General features: G+C 34.6%; 1 long non-coding RNA gene and 2 pseudogenes across 4 annotated transcripts; all 3 read right to left on the bottom strand.

Annotated features, from left to right (window-relative positions):
- Nucleotides 1-368: 368 nt before the first annotated feature.
- LOC145005413 (epidermis-specific secreted glycoprotein EP1-like) lies at nt 369-5489 on the bottom strand (annotated as a pseudogene).
- Nucleotides 1431-4161, bottom strand: LOC145005414 (uncharacterized). Of its 4 annotated transcripts, none has more exons than XR_013662568.1 (6): nt 3961-4161; nt 3741-3832; nt 2988-3588; nt 2655-2907; nt 1821-1927; nt 1431-1723 (listed from the first exon to the last, which is right to left on the bottom strand). It is a non-coding gene; the product is annotated as an uncharacterized LOC145005414 (long non-coding RNA). The 4 variants fall into 4 exon arrangements; XR_013662569.1 differs by having other exon boundaries at nt 2655-2895; XR_013662567.1 differs by lacking the exons at nt 2655-2907; nt 2988-3588 and having other exon boundaries at nt 3741-3869; nt 3961-4138.
- Nucleotides 5490-22543: 17054 nt separating the features above from the next.
- LOC145005434 (epidermis-specific secreted glycoprotein EP1 pseudogene) lies at nt 22544-24111 on the bottom strand (annotated as a pseudogene).
- Between the last annotated feature and the right edge of the window lie 399 nt (nt 24112-24510).

Here is a 24510-nt window from a genome sequence, read left to right as displayed (position 1 = left end):
TAATAACTTGGTCCTAAGAGCATTCATTATGGTGAGTTCAATGGGAGAACTGAATAAGGTGGCAAGTCTAGTTGTTATTTTTGGATGAAAAATGGATTAGGAGTTCAATTGTCATTGAATTCAATGAGAAAAATGAAAGTTTTCTAATCTTAAATACATACTATAAATTAGTTTTTGTAACTTTCTATTGAAATTTATAGAGTTGAATGCATTGTAGCAAAAAATTGATTGAGTTGTATGGAATTTAAAAAAATGATGTGCCGATCCATTGAACTCTATGGAGTTCAATGCATTATAGATGCGCGAAAACCATGAAACAAAATCAAAGCGTGTTCATAGAGATTCAAAGAACTCGATGAAGCCATGCATTACTTCTTGGGTGCTTTGATGTACTCCAAATGAGTCGAGTTTCCAACTCTTGTTAATGTTTTCAAATCGTAAGCTATCCAGCATCTTGATCCTTGTGTATGATAGAAATAGCCCATGCACTTGCAGTCCTTGGTGCATTTACTCTCGCAGTCGCTTTGCTTCCTTCCACCATCTCCCCTTGTGTACTTAATCATAAAATGGTCAACACCTACAAGCTTGTAGTACCCAAAGTCACTAGCTTTACATGACACCTTCTTTGCCTCACAATCTTTGCTCCACCCACTTAGTCCATTTGGTGTAGGGCATGCGACACACTGGCTATTCTCACATAGCCCAAACTTTCCACATCGTTCTGGTAATTGGCACTCGCCTTCCCTGGAATCCCAGTCTAGAAACGTGTATACCACTTCCCACACGGCTCCTTCCACATTCGGGTTATACGTGTAGAATCTAAGGTTTCAATCTAGCCCTAGTCGAAGAAAAGATAATGTGTTGTTGTATCGTGATCACTACTAGAAACAAGAGTTTTAGAGACGGAAGTATCCGTCGCTATTCCGTCTCCAAATGTTGTTTGCGATGGATCAGCGACGGATTCACTCCATAGGTAATTAATAGGTGGCTAATTTCTCAGCGAGGGTTTTAGTGACAGAGAGGTTTTTCCTTGCGACAAATGTAGCGACAGAATATCCGTCGCTAAATGTCACTCAATACATTTGCTCAGGGCATTAGCGACAAAATTTGATAAAATCGTTCCGTCGCTGTTCTATCGCAAATTTCTGTGATCAGTTTTTTTCCGTAGCAAATCCCTAGCAAAATTCATATACTGATTTTTTTTCGTCACTGATCTGTTGCAAACTTTAGACATGGTTTTTTTTCCATAGCTAATCCCTTGCAAAATTTATACATTAATTTTTTTTTGTTCCGTCGCAAAATTTAGACATGATATTTTTTCCGTAGCTAAACCCTTGCAAAATTGATGTATTAAAATACTTTTTTTTATTCTCACGAATACGTCGCGAACTTGTAATATCTTTTTTTATTATGATTCTAAAAGAAAAAAATACTACAATCATCAAATTTTTATACTAAAAAACATCAAATAACGATACAACCAAACATTACAATACCAAAACTATCAAAGTTTACCAAAGTATCATTCAAAAAACATCCAAAACCAAAACTATCCATATAACATCAAACTAGCTCCCAAAGGTTTAACTTCAAAATAACATTTTAGCACCAAGATATCCAAAGTATGCATCGGGAAATGAGTTTTCACAAAACATAACTTCAAAATAACATTTTAGCTTCTCTCTTCATTTCATGTCCATCCAATCATCTTTGGTTCTCATTCCTATAAAACATTATTCAAAACAATTAAAAGTATCAAATACAAAAGGTTAACAAGTCATTCAAAAAACATCAAATACTAATGGTTAACATCATATTACCTCTAATTTTCAATTTCCCATCATAAGGCTGCATACATCTTCTCCATTGCTTCATATTTTGCATCAATTTGTTGTTGTTTGGCATCTATTGCTGCAGCTTTGGCATCCTTACAGTTTATTAAAAAAAATACATAAATGTGGGCAAAATGATAATTTTATCAGGATGGATATGCTCTAATAAAAAACCGAAAGGGAAAAAATGTAAATTCCATGGTCCCTAAACGATGACCATATCAAAAAAAAAATGTTGCTAGATCATGGCAAAATGACCATCTTACCCCCCTGGCCCTTATCAAAATTCTATTAAAATACAAAATTTAGGGCAAATTTGTCATTTTACCATATAAATCCAAAACAATATGAAACCAGGGGCAAACAAAATAGAGCACATATCACTTCAAGATTCTTCAATAAAAGAAAGGAAAACCAGGGGTTAAATGGTCAGAAAAGAGAAAAGCAAACCAAGGGCAAACAAAATGAACATGAAAAGAGACATAGTAAGGAAAAGAAAATCGACAAAAATTGAATTTCCTGCAAGCAGAGGAGTATATGTGCCCACATGTTTCTTGATAAAATCTACAACCTACACATAATATCAGGTGTTTATTAAACAATACTAAAACCTGGCAGAAAGAGGAAATAAATACAAAAAAAAAACTATAGTTTATTTGGAAATTTTCCCTATTTGGAAAATTTTCAAGTAAGCTAAACAATTTGCAAGTATTATAAAATTTTCAAGGAAGAGTTGTGGAAGCAATATGGAATGTTATTCTAGTCTACTGGTATTTATAGTATTAAGGTGCATTCAGGTTGTTATTAATTAGGGAAACTCACAGCAAAATGGAAATCCCATGTCTTCTCTAACCAGGGTTCAAATTCTCAACAAACTATGATGAATTCAATGAAGCCCACTTCTAGTCTTGACCCAGGTCAATGTATGAGTGGGAGTGGGGCCCAACAAGTGAACATGAATCCTATGGGTTCCCTACAGCCGAACCCAAACATGCTTCATATTAAACAACAAGAACAACTTCTGCACAGCCAACAACTGAAGCAATTTCAAAATCGCCAAATGCTGCAACAATTTCTTCAGAAACAACAGCAGCAATTCAGACAACAGGGGACTCAAGTTAACCAAATGACTCAGCTTCATGATATGAAACTCACACTACAACATCAAATGGGCGGTGTGAAACTGGGGACTTTTCAATAGGTGGCAGGACAGCGGGCAGGGTACCACCAACAAATGAAGCCAGGTGGCAGTCCGTTTTCACCTCAGTTAATCCCAGGTGGGGTCCCCACAAATTTCTCAACACGCTTCTCCACAGATTGAGGAACAGAATATGTTTAATCCTGCTAACTCGGCTTTTACTGTTCCTTCATCTTCAACTCCTGGAGCTTCTCCTTTACCAAGGGAGTTAATGGGTGGTGTTGGTGTGTCATCTTTGAGTTAGTGTGTGTGTGTGTGTTTTTATGTCTCTGTGTATATCTCTCAGTGTAAGAGCAGAAGGCTTTTTATGGTCATACCAAAGTGCATTAATTTCTTTGAATTCCATATGATGTATCTTCAGAGAGGAACAGAACTTGAAAGACTCCAATGGCTATCAGAGTAATAATGTCCCTATCTATGCTCATAATGTCCATGTTCCTCTTCTGCCTCCTTTCCTATTTACCTCTAATTCACTCAAACATTTCACACTAACTAGCATTGTGATTGGAGCTTGCAATATTACGCCCAAAACACCTTGGGATTTTCCAGCTTTAACAACTTTGCATATCAAGGGCAATTGTATTGTGTGGAGGAATAACGATTGAAAAAGGAAAAAAAATGGAGAAATTAAACCCTAACGTAATATATTGTGCAACTAAATCAAACCTAACCTAATATATGACTAAAGCAAATAAAATCAAGAGATTTACCTGAATCGGAAGTTAACGAAGAATAATTTCAGATTTTACAATTGTGGAGGCTGTCGGAATCGGAAGCTGCAATGGTCTGTTCTTGTCGTCATCTGTTTGAACAGAGATGGTGAGATTAGGTTAAGCAAGCTGCAACTCGAGAGTGTCCTCAATTTCAGATTTGGGTGAGAGCGTGTTTAATTGGAGTGACAAATCTGATTTGGGACAGAAGAAAACTTACACGAAGTCTGGAATTGGAGCGTCAATTTCAGCGAGAGATCGTCAATGTTAAAAACATAGCGTGCATATGCTCTGTCGGTATTCTCTCGCTAAACACGTACCGGATGGCCAAAAAGTCGATCTTTTTTTTCCGTCGTTGAACCCTCGCCAAATGCCTTCGTTTTCCACCAATTACCGAGGGATAAGAGTCCGTTGATAAATACTTGTGAGATCTGTAGTTGATCCCTCGCTAAACACTCTCTAATATGCTAAATGTTGAATAAATAAAATAATTGTTTAAACCATCGCATATCTCTCGTAATTCCCTCTCTATAAGCCTAAAATTTATTACAGATTTAATCCCTCTCTAAATCCGTAGCTGAAACTCAAGTTTCTAGTAGTGTGAGTAGGCCATGTTGCGACTCGAATTGGAAAAGGGATATGAGATAAAGTAATCAAACCTCAAGGAATATAGAAAACCCTGATCGGTATCTGGGACTGAAGTCAGAGTTAGATTGGTCAAACTACCCTTGTCCATGGTGAACCATTCGCTAGAAGTCCAATAAAGCATTAGAGTTGGGCGAGGTGTGTTGGTGCTCCTGTAATACAAAGCTAGAGGTTTATAAGGCTCCATGACCAAGCTATACGCTCCATCGATGTTGTTCTCAGCTGAAGCACGACTGGTCAGCCTACTGGTTCCACCAGCTTGGGAAGATTGACCAACCAAGAGAGTGTCCGTTGGCCAGTCAAAGCTTGCCATATGAAATTACCCTTGCCATCATGAAGAACCATGTTACCGTTCCGCAGCACCTTCAAACCGACTACACCGCTGTCAGCGGTACTAGATTGCCAGGAAATCAGGCCATCGGCATCTGTTAGGACGAGGTTTCCATCTGTACCGAAGGTGAGGGTGGCGTTCTCACGAACTGGGTTGCCTCGGTTACAGGGTCGGTCCAGACGGTGGGCAACCCAAGCGACCGACCAAGGCCCACGACTCTTGGGGCCCCAAAATTTATGGGCTATATAGTGTATATATATAAAATTATTACCAAAATGATTTTTACAGCCTAAAGTTGGTTCAAACTCAAACTAGCTAAAAAGATAAACAATTTGACTTGCTTCTTATTATTAGTTTGAATGTGTTTATAGTCAATAATAAATGATATTTTTTTTGAATCTTTATTATATTTATCTTTAAGGTGTCATTTTTTTTCTTTTCGCCCCGGGCCACATATACATTTGGACCGGTCCTGCTCGGTTAGCTTCCCAAACCCAACGCATGAGTGACTCCGATTGTTGTGTACCCATACGTAGAGCGAGAGTGAATGCGTTAGGGGTGGTGTTGTAGAAACAAAGCTGGAATGGGTTACTAAAAGGGGGAAGGGCGCGATAACTTGCATCGTACTCAATGACATACTCTCCAAAATCACCTGCATTTAAGTACGTGAAGGTGTCTGAAGCTGGCACAACAGCTTCAGAAACAGTGGAAAATAATTCAAAGACGAGAAAAAGAATAAGGAAAGATGCACAGATGAAATGGGGAGAAACCATTTTGGGTGGTGTTTTGACATGTTGAATGAGCCTGAATATATATAGACTGGATTGTGTCGAAGCCAACGCTATTAGCTAGGGTGATGCTATATTGACTAATCATTCAAGCAACATCAACAAAGCCACTTGACAAATTTTAATAGTTTTACTTATTTGAGCATCTCCTTTTATCAGGTGCCTCATATTTCACGTGATATCCACTATCCCTTGTTTTATATCTAAACTAGGAGTTTTAATTGGCTACCCATCAAGTTGGGAAGGAGCAAAAGTGACAACCCTAAAAATAGTGGAACAAAAGTTTTTAATTTATCAAGGAGAGGCTACAAGCTTCAATAAGAAATAGTTGTGGCCAAATTCTTATAACATGACTTTAATTAACGAGGAGAGGCTGGCAATAACAAAAAATAGTTGGGGCCAAACTCATTATAACCAAGAAAGCTCAACTGTTCTTTAACATATTCCATTTTATATATATATATATATATATATATATATATATATATATATATATATATATATATATTCCATTTTATATATATATATATATATATATATATATATATATATATATATATATATATATATATATATATATAGGGCCGGCTCAACCAGTTTGGGGGCTCTAAGCGATCAAAAAATTTGGGGCCCTTTGATAAATAACAAAAATTTAACTTCAATTTGTATATCAAACAAATTTAACTTCATCAAAATAATTGTACTCTATTTGGTGTAGTGCATCAAACAATTTTAACTTCATCAAAATAACAAAAATTAACATAGACCATGAGATGTCTTGGATGACCTTTTTAGACATAGATTACTAACAAACAAAATGAAGGAATATTGCAGAGATATGATAATAGAATAATGATAACCATGCAGATTGAAAATTAAACTAATAGATAAGCTCAAATAACTTCTTTTTTCCTTAGGGTTGAATTGTGACAAAAAAAAGATAAAAACAGAGATCTCTTTTGTGAAATTAATATAAACATGAAATTGGAAACTGAGTTACAATGGACATGATTAGGAATTATTCCCTAGTCGTAAGTTTGGCTAAAATCAATAAGAAAAAAGGGGTTTCGGCAGGTCAAAAACGGGTTAAGCATAAGTGCAGAACCACCCGGTCCAGGCTATCTCACAAACAACAATCATAGATAATAGATTATCATCTTTTCACAAATTCACAAACCACAATCATAGATAATCCGAGGAAAAATCGAGGAAGAACAAGAATGGAAGAAGAACTTACTTTTCAAAATTTAGGAATCACCAAATTAATTGAGTTCTTGAGTCTTGACACTCGATAGCCTTTCAGAAAGAAGAATCAAGTCAATCAATAATGGAGGTAATTGGTTTCTGCAGAGAAAGAAAGAAGAATCAGATTCAAACGATAAAGAAAGAAGATGAATTGAAGAACAATGAGTCGCATTCAATAGATAGCACCGATCGTTTGATTAATTTGTTTCTGCAACTGATGTGTACGATTTACGAATGGAAATTGGAGAATTTTGATCGACACTTAATTATTCCCTAATTGAGGTTTGGGTTAAGTGCGGCCCCTTAGAAGTTGGGGCCCTAAGCAAGGGCTTAATTATTTATACACTAAGGCCGGCCCTATATATATATATATATATATATATATATATATATATATATATATATATATATATATATATATATATATCAACAAATGTTTCGTGCTTTTGGGGTAATATCAATTAATAATTTGCATACCTTAAGTTGATTTGTTTTATGTTTGCACTTTTAGCTTTAGTTTCTTTTTTTTAACAGAAATACTATCGGTGGGATTCGGTAAATGATGGAATGATCGAAAGTGGATTTAGAAGTGTGGTGCAAGATCGTTATTCAGACATAATGAGTGAATATCGACATGAATCTGCAAATAAAGCTCGAGCGGCCGGTCACAACATCCCGGACACAGATAATGACTTTGCAATCATGCGTGATTCTGAGCCTATTACTTTCAATGAGAACGTATGGAAGGATTTGTGTAAAGTCAACTAATTAATATATTATTGTTTTTTGTTATTATTTTTTTTGCCTTTTATATATTATCTTACATATTCTTTTTATAGTATTGGGACACAGATGCTTGGAGAAAGAAGTCAGTGGCCGGGAAAGCCAATCGTATGAGCGGTGACGATACAGATACAGTTTCGAGACATATAGGGGGATCCAAGGGTTATGATCAGTATCGACTGGAATTGGTAATTATGCGAATCAATATTCGTATAATTTAGTAATTGGTTTTACTTAATCATAGATTACACTAATTATACTATGTGTTTTATGTAGCAAAAGGAATTGAAGCATATCCCTACATTTCTGGAACTTTTTCTTATTACCCACCTTACTGCAGAGGCCAAGAAAAAATTCAAGGCTAAAGATTATGATACAATTCAAGAGTTGGAGTTTTGTACACCTACTACTGGAGCAATATGTGTAATTTATCTTTTCCTGTATAGATAATTAGTGCTTCAACTTCAAATAGTACAATAATAACAATCGTTTTGTTTTGATAAATTGTAGGAGAGATACACTAGTACCATGGTTGAAAAGTACGGTGAGGACCTAACTCAACATCCAAAGGGTGATGTTGACTTGTGGGTGCAAGCACAAGAAGGGAGAGGCAAGTGCAGACGTATTTACGTGGTAGGAAGTTCAGATCTACATTTCGTTGGCATGGGGACATCATCCAACGGGAACAAACCAACCTCTTCTGAGTACCAGCAGTCATAACAGCGGGTATTTTTCTTTGAAATTAAAAAATGCAAAGTAGATAAAATATGTTGTTATTATAGATAAAAAAAATCAAGTTTGTTGCTATTATGGATAAAATAAAGTTGTTGCTATTATTTAAAAAACATAGCAGTATATGGTCTTTGATAATAAATAACAATTATAGTATGTTGGCATTATGAAAAAAAGGTAAAATGCTATAATTGATAGAAAATAAAAGTATGTTGCTACTGTATATATAAAAATGATAATATGTTGCTATTGTGAATAAGAAAATTTAAGTTCATTCCATTTATAAGTGAAATATATGTTGGTATAATAGATATCAATGTTAATATATACTTTGTTTTTACTATTTTTTATGTTACTAGTATATGTATGTTTCTTTTAACATTTTTTTTTAAGTCCAGGAATTGGAAGAAGCTCATGCAGAATTGGCCCGACAAAATGATGAAATGGCCAAAAGACAAGCACAAATGGAAAAACAAATGGCATAAATTGTCGAGTTCATGAGACGATATGACACTAATAACCGTCCCGACAATCCATCCAATCCATCGAATTCTCCTTAGGTTATTTGTTGTAAACATTTGTACGTTTTTAAGACTTCTATATTATCTTTTTGGTTTACACGATTGTTGAAACTTATGTTCTAAAGTGTAAAGGTTTGTATGACTTTTAGATGAATGAACTAAGTTTTTTTGTATTAGTTCTTTTTTTGCATTTTAGGCTAAATTTTTTTGTTTTTTATTTTTTTATAGCTGCATTGTTCCTAGGAAATTCCTAGGAACTTCTGTCACGAACAAGTGTCACAAAAAACTGTCAATAAAGTTTCCTAAAAGGTTCCAAAGAAACAAATTTCCTCGGAGATCCCTCAGAAATGATCCTTGGAAATTCGTCATAAATAAACTTCCTTGGAAATTCCTTGAAAATAAATTTCCTCCGAAATTCATCGGATATAAACTTCCTCGGCAATCCATCGGAAATAATATTCCTTAGAAATTTCTCGGAAATGATCTTCCTAGGAAATTCCTCGGAAATAAAATTCCTAGGAAAACGCTAAGTACTTACGACAAAACCATTTCCTAGGTAATGCGTCAGAAAGTTCCTCGGAAATCCCTTACAAAAAATTTCCTAGGAGGGCTTTACTGATGCACATGATTTTCTCGGCATTTCCTTGGAAACGCCGTTTTCCTAGGAATTTCCGAGGAAAGTATCCCTCGGATATAGCACTTTTTTTTAGTAGTGATATATATATATATATATATATATATATATATATATATATATATATATATATATATATATATATATATATATATATATATATATATATATATATATAAACCTTATTATTTCTAAAAATAGATTTAAGATGTCAAAATGTTTAAGTTTAAAGTACAACCGCACTTTAATAAAATAATATTAAACTTTAAATTATCCAAGTTTATAAGCTAAAAATATAATAAAACAATGCAATATAGGTTATCTTATTTCACTTTCCCATGACTCCTTAAACTACCCCATTGGGGTGATTTCGACGAGCCGTTCACCATCTATAAATTAAAAGAAAATTAAAAGTAAAAGATATTTGATAACATGTGCTGTGTACACAATCCAAGATCGTCAAAGCACACCTCTTTTTAATAATATTATATAGTGGTGGAGTTAAATTACTTTTGTAATTAAAACTAGTTTTGTTAGTAATTGTTTTTTATTTTGAGTAAAAAAATAAATAAAGTATATCAAAGTACGTGATTAATTTTTCTCTACGATATGATAGCAATATCGATATTTTTTTAATATAGAATTGGATTGGATTGGATTGCTAATCAGAGTAAAATATTGGGTTTAATTGAGTTGCGGATGTTGAAGAGAGAGAAATTAGTTTTTCTCTAATATATTCACCAGACTCATTCAAATTCCACTTATTTCTCGCCACCTTCTTGTGTATCTCCGACCCATCACCACATTTCTTGTATTTGAAGTTAACTCATTTATAAGATGGAAAACACAAAGCTTTCTCTCCTCCGTTTGTCCCCTCTCAAAACCCTATCACGCCCTCTCCAAATGGATCCCTCCCTCTCCGCCTTAGTCTTTCACCGGAACCTTAATCGTTGATCTACTATTTGTCGTCTCCACCGTTTACCACTTCCATCGAACTGCTGACCTGATGCTTCCCTCACCATCGCCTGCCTCCACCATAACACACTTACTTACCAAAAAATACACCAACCTGTCACTGAAGAACGAAAGAAAAAGGTCTAAGCAAATCAAAATGATAGTCTTTTTTTTATCTCTTAATGTTAATTTCAAGTTGGGGCTTGATGTTGATAAATGCATAATAGGTAAAACCAATATTGGTTTCTGTAATTTTTTTAATTCATTTCTAAATAACTATTCTGTAAAAATAATTTTAAAGATACTCTATAGATTATTTCGAATTTTGAAGATCCAAAGCAGATTACAATAGAAATCGGATTTAGGGCTTTAATTTTCTGGTTTGCCACTCGATAGGTTTAGTGTTTTCTTCTTTTTACGATCTTTCTTTCTCTGTCTTTCTCTCGATCTTCATTTTCGTATTAATGCAGAGAAGTTTGATATGCATGCGACAATGGAATGAGATGTGTTTACCTAGGTGTTGGATTCAACCATAGATCTTCATCTCACCATCGTTTATCTCTCAATTGTGATTTATCTCTTTATCTTTTTGTCATGACATATGCATGAGGGAGTACTCAGTCGTCCTCTCTCTCTCTCTCTCTCTCTCTCTCTCTCTCTCTCTCTCTCTCTCTTCATAATCGTTTTTTTTCAGGTTCGTATGTATGACCGAAAGATATATTCTTGAACTATGTAGACTTTTGCCTCCAAATGTCATGACAGATTAAGATGGGTGAGATCACAAGGGTTTTTATGCTTCCTCCTTAATGAGGTTTCCAGGTAACAGATGAACATGCGTCTTACACGAAAAAAAATGTATGTCGTTTTTTCTACTGTTCTATCTCATGATTTTTCATATTCAATTAATTCCCCTTCATAATATTATTAAATTAAATTACTTTTATGTGTGTCATTAGGTAGAAGTTATGTTTAATGTTGATAGTTATTGTTTGATAATGCCTACAACATGCCTAAGAAAGGATTGTGACATTTGTTGTTTAAATAATCACAAGTAAGATAAGAAGAATGTTGATGTGTTTAGTTTTCTACCAACTAATAGCAACTATTTTGTTATCACGTTTTCTAATGATTTTCTTGATATGAAGAACCCATTCAAAGTTTTTAATTTTGTTTATAGGGCAATGGCAGGGCTTTTTTTTTTTTTTTTTTTGCTTGTGGTGATGTTGATGTTCGTAATGAGGTGAAAAAGAGGTATGAAATAAACCCTTTTTCTGGTAGCATATGAAAATTAAGGCACGGTATTGATAAACCATAGTTAGGACTGATGAAACCGGTTAATTAGTCATTTTCATGGTTGAATACACAAATGGTAGCCTAAGTTGTATCTTTCGAAAATGTTCTTAATTTTATTTACCAGTTTGCTTCTTTTTCATGTATAATTTATAAAGGAGAAACTCTCATTTATGGTTGTGTTGGAGGCAGTGCTACTTATGAATTGTGATGACATCCATTTATTGGCGAAATCTCTTACATGAAGCACAAAGATTGTTATAACTTAGAAGTAGCAGGGCCAATCCAATGGTCATGATAGGGTTAGCTCTATTCTTTCATATTGATTGTAACAATCCAAAAAATCGAAGGTAAATATTTCATTTTGGATATACTATTGTAACTTCATTCAAAGCATTGGAAAGCATTTCAAATAAATCATTTATCAGAGTTCAACCCCAAAGATCACATATTGTAGAAAACACGGGTGTATGTGTTGCGATCGTCCCGAACTCTCTCATATGAAAACTGGAGTACCACATATAATACAAATATACTGTCAGGCATATCTGGGTGCCCGACCTACCCCTTCGATCGATTTCAACCGGATACTACCGAGCATATGTGGGTGCTCAACCTACTCTTGTCAGCTATATTTGGGTGCCCGACCTATCCTTGTCAGGCATATCTAGGTGCCCGACCTACCCTTCGGTTTATTCCAACCGATTACGAGGATTATTTCACCCCTACCACTACCACATAATATCATACATAATATATTGTGAGGCATATATGGGTTCCCGACCTACCCCTTTGGTCTATTTCAACCGGATACCGGGTCTATTTCACCCTTACTACTACCACACAATATCATACAGAAAGCTTCAAGCAATAAATGCACAACTAACAATTATCACACCGAAAATCATCATACTATAACATACAAGTGGACCGACCTTGGTGCCTTCGACCTATGTATTGTACGCAGGGAGACTCACCTCGAATGCACGAGCTCAATGAAAGAAATCCCTAGTTGTTGTTTTGATGCCTTCCCGTGTTATCAATACCAAAATATCACCTAATTAGCAATTGGTTTCCAAACCATGATCCATAATCCAAACTTGGGGTACAATGACCTTTTTATCCCTAGCCTAACAAGACTTATAACCAAGGCCTAAGCTCAAAACCAACAAGGCCCAAAACTATAAGGTCCATAAAAACCCATTAATGACCCAGTTTTCCAAATTAGGCCCAACCTCATGTGGGACTTACCCAAAAGCCCAACAATTCCTGGTCCAATGATAATTCTTCGGTGGCCCCAAAGGTCTAATGATAATTCTTCGATAGTTTGAGATGGAAGCGGTGATGGTTGTTTGTGGTATAAGGATGGTTGTTTCCGGTTGTAATAGGTAGTGTTTGGTGTTGCATTTTTTTGAACGACTAAGGAAAGAGGCTGAAATGTGTTTGGTGAAGGTGGTTCTCGGTTAAGGTTTATGTGGGTGTTTAGGAAGATGATGGACAAGTGGTGGTGTTTAGTGGTTCTTGGTGGTGGTTTCGGATTCTGGTATGACGATATAAGGTTGGAGTGATGTGTTTTGTCGCTAGTTCTAGTTGTAAAAAATGGAAGGCAGTGGTGGTTCTCGGCTATGATTTTCGGCCAATGACAGCGGCGATTTCTGCAAGAAGGTATGTGGCTCCGGTGGTGGTGGTCTATAGTTATGCCTTGGTGGTAATTAAGGCGGCAACATGTGGGTTAGAAAAGTGACTTTTTCTATTCCCTTTTCGTCTTTTTGATTTCTCTATTCTTACTTTGTATTTGGGTATAATTGATAAATTGAATGGGTAATTGCTAAAGCAAATGTCTAGAACCAGTATATCCGAGTTCAAAGTTCCAACATTCCATGTTTTGAGACTTGAGGTAATCTTTTGATTAGTTTTTTGATATTTTGGAATTTTGATTACCGATTCTGTTAGATAATTAGAATTGGCCATTGGTTAGTTACTTGTAGAATAAATTATATCAAGGTTCTAATGAGAAAATCCTATAAGTTTTACAAGTATGATTACATTTGTTAACTTTTTATCTAAACTTCTTTTTCTCACTTTTTTTGTTTTGAAAAAAAAATCCGATTCATTAATCAATTAGTATTATATCTTTATATTAACTATAATAGATAAAAATGTTAATATGTATTTTGTTTTTCTATTTTTGAGTTTACTGATATGTTTGTTTTAACATAGTCATCAAGAAAGGGTTGAAAGACAAGCACAAATAGTTGAATTCATAACCCTCCCAACAATCTACCCAATCCGAATGCACCTTAGGTTATTTTAGTAAATATTTGTACGTCTTTTAGACATTTTTATTATGCTTTGTGATTAGAGTTCAGATAATTGTTAAATCTTGTGTTGTAATGTATTTAGATTTATTGTTTTTGTCTATGAATTTTAAATAGAATTTAGTAATTTGTATTAAAAAATTTATGCATTTTTTGAAATAAAAAGTAAAATTCTTTTTTTTTTTTTTAAAGATGCACATATCCTAGGAAATTCCTAGGGACCTCTCTATCACCAAAACTGTCACCAAAACATGTCAAAAAAGTACGGTCCTATAAAATTTCTCGAAAAAACATTTCTAGGAAATTTCCAAGAAATGTATATCCTTGGAAATTCCTTGGGAAATCATTTCCTAAGAAATTCATCGGAAATATATTTCCTAGGAAGCTTCTCGAAAAAATAAAGCCTCGGAAATTCCTCAGGACTTCCGACAAAACGTATTTCATCGGAAATGCCTTGGAATTTTCCTCGGAAATTCCTCACAAAAAGTTTCCTAGGATGGCTTTTCTGGCGCACAACTTTTCCTCGTTATTTCCTTGGAAACAACGGTTTCCTAGGAATTTCCGAGGAAATTTTCCATCGGAAAAGGCGTGTTTTTTAGTAGTGATGGTAGCATCACAAATGAATATTTTCTCAGATTGTGGGATCCAAGCGTTTGAATAGACTCGTTATGAAATTTTGATTGAAATCATGATTCATATTTTTTATTTTAAATATATAATTTTACACTTACCATTAACCATTGTCATTGTAAAGATCTGATGTTAAATTGGTTCGAGAGGTGATTAAATTTAAAGCTTACTTTGATTGCCAAGTTGTTTCTTTGGAGCGCATTCATCCATCATCAAATAATGTTCCTTACAGGGGATTATTCATATAAGTGTAGCTGTTGTGATTATCAAATCTTATGTGTGGGCATGCCTATATTATTGGAATATATTTACTTTTATGACAAATGTATATGGTTGTATATACTTTAGGGTTGGTTATGTAAATATTTTGGAAATTTGGTAAAGTTAGTCGTTGTATCTGTTAGAAGAGAGTAGAAGTAGAGAATCTTGTATATAATGAATCTTCTTGATTCATTCTTTCAATAAAGAGAAAAATGACTTCTATCTCCAATTCATTGAAAAAATAACATGGTATCAGAGCAAAATTTTTCCGATCTGTAATTTCTCCATTGTTGTTTTCTTTATCAATCTTTTTCATTTTCGAATTCATTTCTGTATATGTTCTTGATTCATCATGTCGATTCCTAAATCATCAAGTAGTTCTATAGGATCGATTCCTTCGGGATAGATCGAGATCTCGAATCCTCTTTTTCTCAGCTCTTCAGATAATCCGAGTACTATACTTGTGTCAAAGGTTTTTGATGGAATTGGATTCGCTATGTGGAAGAGATCTATGATTCTTGCATTATCAACAAAGAATAAGATTGGTTTCATTGATGGATCTATTGAGAAACAAAATTCTAATTCTCCAGATTATCACAATTGGAACAAAGTTAATTCTATGGTCATCAGTTGGTTGCTGAACTTGTTGTCTAAGGAAATAGCTGAAAGTGTTCTTTTCTTGCAAACTGCAAAGGAAATCCGGTATGAAATAAATAAAAGGTATGAGCAATCTAATGGAGCATTAATTTTTCAAATCCAAATGCAATTGTTTTCTTTAATTCAAGGTTCGGATGATTTTTCCACTTACTTCACAAAGATCAAGCAAATTTCGGATGAGCTGAAAACTATACATGAAATTCCTAATTGCTCTTGTGGATCTACTGCTACAATCAACAAATTTCTAGTAGAACAAAGGCTTGTTCAGTTACTCATGGGATTGAAAGACTCGTACAAAGCTATTAGCCAAATTCTGATGATGTCTCCTCTTCTTTTAATTTCCACTGTTCATTCCTTATTAACTCATGAAGAGAGACAAAGAGAAATTTCTGCTAAGCCAAATCTGACTACTGATTTTATGGTGATGCATGTTAACAATTCAACTCTAAATTATCAATCATCGAACAAGTATTGTTCAAATTGCAAGAAAACTGGACATGTCAAGTCTCAATGTTAGAGATTGATCCGTTATCCATATGATTTCAAATTTACAAAGTCAAAGAAATTTGAGTCTACTGCTCAAAATGTTGTTGACAATACTCCAGACAATAATCAAGGAATTTCCCCTGATCAATACAAACAACATATCGAACTTTTATCAAAGGTCAACATAAATGAAGCTACTCGTGTTAATTCTGTTCTTATTGATGATGCTATGGACACATCATGTAATTTTCTTGATTCTCATGGAAATCATGTTTCTTATGCATTCAATGTTGTTATGGGTTCAAATCAAGAGCAGTCGACATGGATTATAGATTCAGGGGCTTCAGATCACATTTGTTGTGATAAATTGCTTTTCACTACTTTAAACAATTTTTCAAGATCTCATTTGATACCAAATGATCAGTCTATTCAAGTTACTCAATATGGAGTTGTACCCTTTCATGACAAAATCATACTTTCACAAGTATTATATGTTCCTGAGTTCAAGCACAATCTCATTTTAGTATCAAAGGTCACTTCTCAACTTAAGGTTTGAGTGATTTTTACTGATGAATTTTGTGCAATGCAGGCTAGGGCTGGCAATTCTCGACACGACCTACGACACGACCCACGACACGACACAAAATAAATGGGTTTGTGATGTGTTTTTCAACCCGCCAACCTGCTAATCCGCCAACCCGTTTATTAGACGGGTCATATATGAGTTTCTCAAAAAATAAACGGGTTAACCCACCAACCCATTTATATTTTTAATAAAAAATTATTTTATTTTTAAATGTATTTATGTATCAAGTATTAATATTTAAAAAGTATTATATAATATATACCATTGATTCATAGACCAGTTGACTGTTTTGACATTTTCACTCGTTTTTCTCAAAATCAGATCGCGTATGATCGTATCTCCCTCTTCCAGACTTCCAGCGTCCCGGTCTCCCATAGTCGCACTCTCCCCTCCGTTACTATGTGATCGAAATCAGGTATGAAATGGTGTTGGGGAATTGACTATGTTTTTTTGTGAGAAAAAAATGGGAATTGTGGGTATTACTTTAGCACTTGAATTATCTATGTTTGTATTAATGTTTAGTTTGAACATGTTTCTATGAATGTTTTTATTTTCATTTGGATGTTTAAGACTTAAGTGTATAAAATTAGGATATGTTTGCATCAACCATCAAGAATTTATCCATGTTTAATTATCAATTTCATTTATGGAATCTGACCTACGAACCCGCCAACCTATGAACCCGTATAAATAAATGGGTTAGGAGGTCATATATAGGTTTATGTTCCAAACCCGCCAACACGTGACCTATATATTTAAATGGGTTATGTTTCGGTTGGTATATTTTGACCCGCCAACTCGTCAACCCGCGACACGCCAACCCAAACACGACACAATTGACAGGCCTAATGCAGGCCCCTTTATCCAAGAATAAGTTCATCATTGAAAAAAGGATTAAAAATCTCTACATCAGGAATTACAAGACTTTGAAGAATCCTGCATTTGTAGACAATTTTTCCAAAAATTGTATGAAATGTAATAAGATTGATAATAATCATCTGTGGCATTATAGATTAGGTCATTTACCAATCTATAAGATGAGAAGTATGTCTTTACTGAAGAAAGATTGTAATGAACAGACTTTTGATTCTTGTGGTATATTTCATCAAGCAAGCCAACATAAATTGTCATTTACTACTAGTGATTCTGTATCAAATAATCCGTTTGATCTTATTCATGCTGATGTTTGGGGACCTTATAAAGTTGAGACTTATAATGGTTTTAAATATTTCTTAACACTTGTTGATGACTATTCAAGATACACTTGGGTACACCAGATCAAACATAATAGTTATGCATTTACTCTTATTCAAGCCTTTATCAAGTATGTTAAGAATCAATTCAACATCAATGTTAAAACTATAAGAACAGACAATGCTTTTGAAATGGGTTCAAGCAATGAAGGTATTAAGTTTTTTCAAGAACAAGGAATCATTCATCAAAAATCATGCCCACTACCCCTCAACAAAATGGAATTGTTGAGAGAAAACATAAACACTTATTGGAAGTTTCTAGAGCATTATTTTTTCAATATGGAATTGGTAAAGCTTATTAGGGAGAGTGTGTTCTTACTTCTGCATATATTATCAACAAAATACCTTCCAAAATTATCAACAATTTTTCACCATATGAAATGTTGTTCAAAGTCAAACCAGATCTCAACAACTTAAGGTCTTTTGGATGTCTATGTTATGCTTCCACAAATTCTCATAATAGAGATAAATTTCAACCAAGAGCAGATACATGTATATTTGTGGGATATCCTTTTGGGAAAAAAGGATATAAGGTTCTCAATTTAAATACCAAGGGTATTTCTATCACAAGGAATGTTGTTTTTATTGAAGACAAATTTCCATTACACAATGGTTATACTTTTGATTCTTCATATTTTCCTACTATATTTGAAGAACCTTCTCAGTCACTAAATGAACTTCAACCTTCCTTTTATTCAAATGATCAATTCATTGAACCGAATGATCATATTCCTGAACCACCTCAATCACCTCAACAAAATCCTACTCAACCTCAACCTCAATTACGAAGAACAACCAGAATAACTGTCAAACCTGCCCATTTAAATGATTATATCTACTCAAATATTCAAACTCATGATGATTGTTTTGATGAATGTTCCAATACAATCACCAACTGGTTCATACCAAACAAGCCATCTTTTGATCACTATATCAATCAAGTTGATTTCTTAGCTTTCAACGTTCAATCAAAAATTGTTGAGCCCTAATTTTATCATCAAGCTAAGGGAAATCCTTTATGGGAAGAAGGAATGAAGAAAGAATTTGATGCATTACATTCTAATCATACCTGGGATATAGTTCCTCCTCCAAAGGGTAAGAAACCATTTTCATGCAAATGGGTTTATAAAGTGAAATATAAATTGGATGGAACAATTAAGAGGTACAAGGCCAGGCTTGTGGCAAAGGGCTTCACTCAAAAAGAAGGTATTGACTTTCATGAAACCTTCTCTCCAGTCATAAAATTCAATACAATCAGATGTCTTATCAATCTTGCAGTTAAAAAGGCTTGGAAAATCCATCAATTTGATGTAAATAATGCATTTTTGCATGGTGAATTACATGAAATTGTCTATATGAAATTACCTCCAGGCATGGATTCTTCCTCAAATATGGTTTGCAAATTGAAAAAATCATTGTATGGGCTCAAACAAGCATCACGTCAGTGGTATGACAAATTATCCTATGCTTTACATGATAAAGGTTTTACAAGGTCAAAGAATGATCATTCATTGTTCACAAGGAAAAGTGAAAATTCGTTGGTTATTGTAGCTGTTTATGTGGATGATGTTCTTGTGACTGAAAACAATGAACAAGAGATCCTGGATTTGAAAAGATTACTTCATAAAGGATTTCAAATAAAAGATCTAGGAATGATTAATTTATTCTTAGATCTTGAATTTATTCATACCCAAGATGGGATCATCATACATCAGCACAGGTACATAAACGAATTACTTGTTGAATATTCTGTTTCATCATCATCCCAAATTACTTCTCCACTTCCAAGCAAGATTAAATCTCTTTATACTAATGATGATCCTCTCGTAGATGCCACATCATATCAATAGTTAATAGGCAAACTTAATTTCTTATTGCATACAAGTCCAAATATTGCATTCACTGTGCAATTTTTGAGTCAATTCAATAGTTCTCCTTGTCAAAATCACTTTGATGCAGCAAAACATGCATTGGTTTTTTATTTATAAAATACAATCTACAAAAGTTTACTTTTGAATAATAAACCAAATTATCAGTTGGAGGCTTTTTGCGATACCGATTGGGCTGCCTGCACAACTACCCGACGTTCTGTTAGTGGTTATTATATAACCATGGGAGGAAGTCCTATTTCCTGGAAGTCAAAGAAACAAGCAACTGTTTCTTTATCTTCTGCTGAAGCAGAATATCGTTCCATGAGAAGGGGGTGCTCTGAACTCACTTGGTTAAGTCGATTGCTTACAGAATTTGAAATTCCCGAAATTACCCCTATTCCTTCACATTGTGATAACATGGCGACAATATATATTGCAAAGAATCCAGTCTTCCATGAACCCACAAAAAATATTGAACTTAATTGTCATTTTGTGCGTGAAAAGCTTCAAGGGGGATTGATTTCATTGTTCCACATTCCTACTAAACAACAACCTATTGATGTTTTCACTAAAGTTTTAAATGGTTCAGATCATAATGACACTATTTTCAAGTTGGGTATGATTGATCATCCTCCAACTTGAAAGGGGGGGGGGTATTGGAATATATTTACTCTTATGACAAATGTGTGTGGTTGTATATAGTTCAGGGTTGGTGATGTAAATATTTTGGAAATTTGTTAAAGTTAGTCGTTGTATCTGTTAGAAGAGAGTAGAAGTAGAGAATCTTGTATATAATGAATCTTCTTGATTAATTCTTTTCGATAATGAGAAAAATGACTTCTATCTCTAATTCATTGAAAAAATAACATATATAGGTATCTTTTACCAGAAACTGGACACATTATTTGCTTCTTTCATTGGAACCAAGCAATACAAGTACGTGATTATCTTAACATTATGTTTCTCATGTCTTATTTCCAGAAATTGGAGACACAATATTTTCTTCATTCACTAGACCATGTACTAATGAATGGATTTGTTTACATTCCTAATATAATTTTTTGGTCAAAGGTTTGCTTTTTGAGGGTCTGTGCCTTTTGCAGCCTCATTACTCACATGTAGGGTGGGATGGAGGTAAAAATATTATGATGTTGTACCGAGTATATTACTCTCTCCATTTTCATTCACTTTTACAAGCATTTATTTAGAAAATAAGGTAAAAGGGTAGTCTTACAAGACGTCTGTTGTTGAACTTGCAGGTGTTATTGTAGCTGTCCAAACAGACTCTATACTCATTTTCCTTTTTTGTTATGTCTTTATTTCCATTTGAGTTTGCCATTGATGGTCATATTGCCCTATGGGAGGGCAATAAACATGAACAAAAAATATACGATGGTCATTGTAATGTAGGGATAAACATTAAACATGCCAAATTTTTTGGTCATATAGGTGCATTATCCTTCCATCCATTATCTTTTATGCATATTTTTTTACTTTAAAGTAAAAGTGTTCAAATATATGTTTCAAAATTTAATGTAAATTGTAATAATAAATTTATACTTTAACTAACCTAAATCGACTAATTTACGTTGTGATTGTTAAGAAACTGGAGAAATAATACCTTAACAAAAGGATAATGACTTGACAGAATAACAAAATTTCAACTTTATTAACATTTAGTTACTTAATTTGTTTTCGTGTTTGATTTACCTCTGAGTTATTTGAATTTGTTCACATTTACCTTTATGATCGGTTACAACTGGTCGTAAGGGTAAAATGTAAACATTTCAAATAATTCTTAGCTAAATCAAGCACGAAAAAAAGTTTAGTGACTTAATATGAACTAGTTGAAAGTTATTACCCTTTCAAGGCATTATCCATTATTGTAATCATCCTTTAGTTTATTTTGTTGTGTGTTGTGTTTGTAAGGAGTATTACAAAACATAATGTGTGTCACAAAAGCATGTTGTAGTACATTGCTTTAATGCTAATCAGTGAGATAAACTTTTAACTAGAGTTCCTTTATTTATGTAGAAGTGAAACCCCAACCCACACAAAATAAATAATCAGTAGAGTTTCACAAAGGCAAAAAGACACATATACCTGCAATAAAGGAAATATAAATTGAAAATCAAAAGGAGCATGGTTAGTATGTACATATAAAACCAACATACAAATAGAAAAGATAGATATAAGTAATAACTAGGAAGAAAATTATCAATGAAACAAGTTGAAAGTAAAAACACTGAAAACTAGGCAACATACACAAACAATATAAATGCAACTGACACTTAGACTACTCATGTAGTACTCTTGATTTTGATGTTATGCATCCGTACTCTCTAATCAAAGCATGTGTCCTTGCAAAGAGAAAAACATCATTCAAATTTGACATTGCATTGTTTTCACGCTTATTTATCATATGTTCTCTCTTCCTTACAGATTTACAACGACCATCTTCACCTTATAGAATGAAAAATATTGCATTTGTCCTATGTATATGTATGAAACCACCACAATCTTTGTTTCTTTAATTTATATATGATTAAAGTGGTCTCTATTGTATTTCCAAATGTTGATTCTAGTATCTCATACAATAAAAGTATATCACATGATTACTACTACATCCTTACTTTTGTGACCTTTCATATTTAGTTTGTACTTATTCTTAATAATATTTATAATCATTTACAAGATACTGGTTTAAAGGGTAACGAAATTTCAATTTTTTTTCACATTTAGTCACTTAATTTTTTTCATGCTTGATTCTCAAGTCATTATCCCGATACCCTTATGATTCTCAAGTCATTATCCCCGATACAAGAAACTGATTTCATATGGATTAGACGGACGGTTGCTGGGAAATACCTATCTATGCCCCACAAAGGGGTGTCTAGGCCTTTATGATCATTCATACATATTATTTATTCACATTATAACTTGAACATAGAACTAAAACGGTGAAACAAATCAAAAGCTGTTCATGTAGATTCAAAGACGAATTCCATTTAGGGATAACTTGTAAGGTGCTTTGATATACGCCAAATGAGTCGAGTTTCCAACCCTTGTTAATGTCTTCAAATCATATGCAATCCAGCACCTGGAATCAGCGGTGTGGTAGAAATACCCCATGCAATTGCAGTCCTTGGTGCATTTGCTCTCGCAGTCCCATTGATTGGATACCCAATCTCCCGTTGTGTACTTGGTCATAAAATGGTCAACCCCATCAAGCTTGAAGTAGCCAAAGTCACCTGCTTGACAAGATGTCACCTTGTTTGCCTCACAATCTTTGCTCCACCCACTTAGTCCAAATGGTGTTGGGCATGCAACACACTGGTTATCCTCACATAGCCCAAACTTTTCACATCGTTCCGGCAATTGGCACTCACTTTCTATGGAGTTCCGGTCGAGAAACGTGTAGACCAGTTCCCAGGACACACCTTGCACGTTCGGATTATACGTGTAGAATTTAAGGTTTCCATCTATCCCTAGTCGGAGATACGATAAGGTGTTGTTGTATCGTGAAAACGCCATGTTGCGATTCCAACCGGAAAGTGGGTTTGTGATGTAATAATCAAAAGTCAAGTAATACAGAAAACCCTCATCGGTATCTGGGACCGACGTCAGAGTTAAATTGATCAAACTACCATTGGTCACACTACCGACATCAACAGTGAACCACTCCACAGACGTCCAATAAAGCATTGGGTAAGGCGAGTTAGCGCTCTTGTAATACAAGGCTAACCGCTTAGGCTCCATCACCAAGCTATAAGGTCCGTCAATGTTGTTCTCGGCGGAAGCCCGGCTCACCAGCTTACTAGCACCACCAGCTCGGAGTGATTGACCCACCAAGAGAGTATCAGTTGGGGAATCGAAGCTTTGCCATATGAAAGTGCCAGTACCATCATGAAGTACCATGTTACCGGTGGGGAGCACCTGAAAACCGACCACACCCTTGTTGGCGGTATTAGTTTGCCAGGCAATCCGGCCATCGGAATCCGCCAGGACAAGGTTTCCATCTGTACCTAAGGTGAGGGTGGCTTTCTCACCAACTGGGTTCCCCCGGTTAGCTTCCCAAACCCAACGCATGAGCGACTCCGATCGGACAGTACCCATACGTAGAGCGAGAGTGAATGTGTTAGGGGTGGTGTTGTAGAAACAAAGCTGGAATGGGTTACTAAAAGGGGGGAGAGTACGATAATCTGCATCGTACTCGACGATATATTCTCCAAAATCACCTTCGTTTACATAACTGAAGGTGTCTCCAGAAGGCACAATACCTTCAGAGATGGTGGAAAGTAGTTGAAAGCTGAGTAAAAGTAGAAGGGCAGTTGCCAAGTTGGAATTAGGAGAAGTCATTTTCGTTGTGTTTTGAGAGCAGCATGAAAGAGACCTATATATGGATCGGATAAAATCGAAGACGACCCTATTATCCAACATGTACTGTGTAGGATAAGATAAATTAAGAGTTAAATCACTAAAATGATAAAAACGAGAGCAAGAGTATATCACATATTCACATGCCCATCTTTTTTGTAGTTATCACAAAATAACTATTAATACACTAAAGCAGTCTCGACTACCGAAATAAACTTCATGCAAATCTTTACCTAACAAAATGTTGTTTGAGATGCTCTGCTGGTGTCTCTAAATTAATTCGGGAATTAATATTTTTGTTAAAGATTGGATGATTAGACAATATTAGAGCATAAAATGTGATGCTCGTTTTACTTTTTGAATTTGGAGTTCCCTCGTACAGAATTAGGCATAACACATATCAAGTTA

Source organism: Lactuca saligna, chromosome 7, assembly GCF_052625555.1.
Source record: "Lactuca saligna cultivar CGN05327 chromosome 7, ASM5262555v1, whole genome shotgun sequence".
NCBI lineage: Eukaryota > Viridiplantae > Streptophyta > Magnoliopsida > Asterales > Asteraceae > Lactuca > Lactuca saligna.
This window is presented reverse-complemented; position numbering and strand designations above follow the sequence as displayed.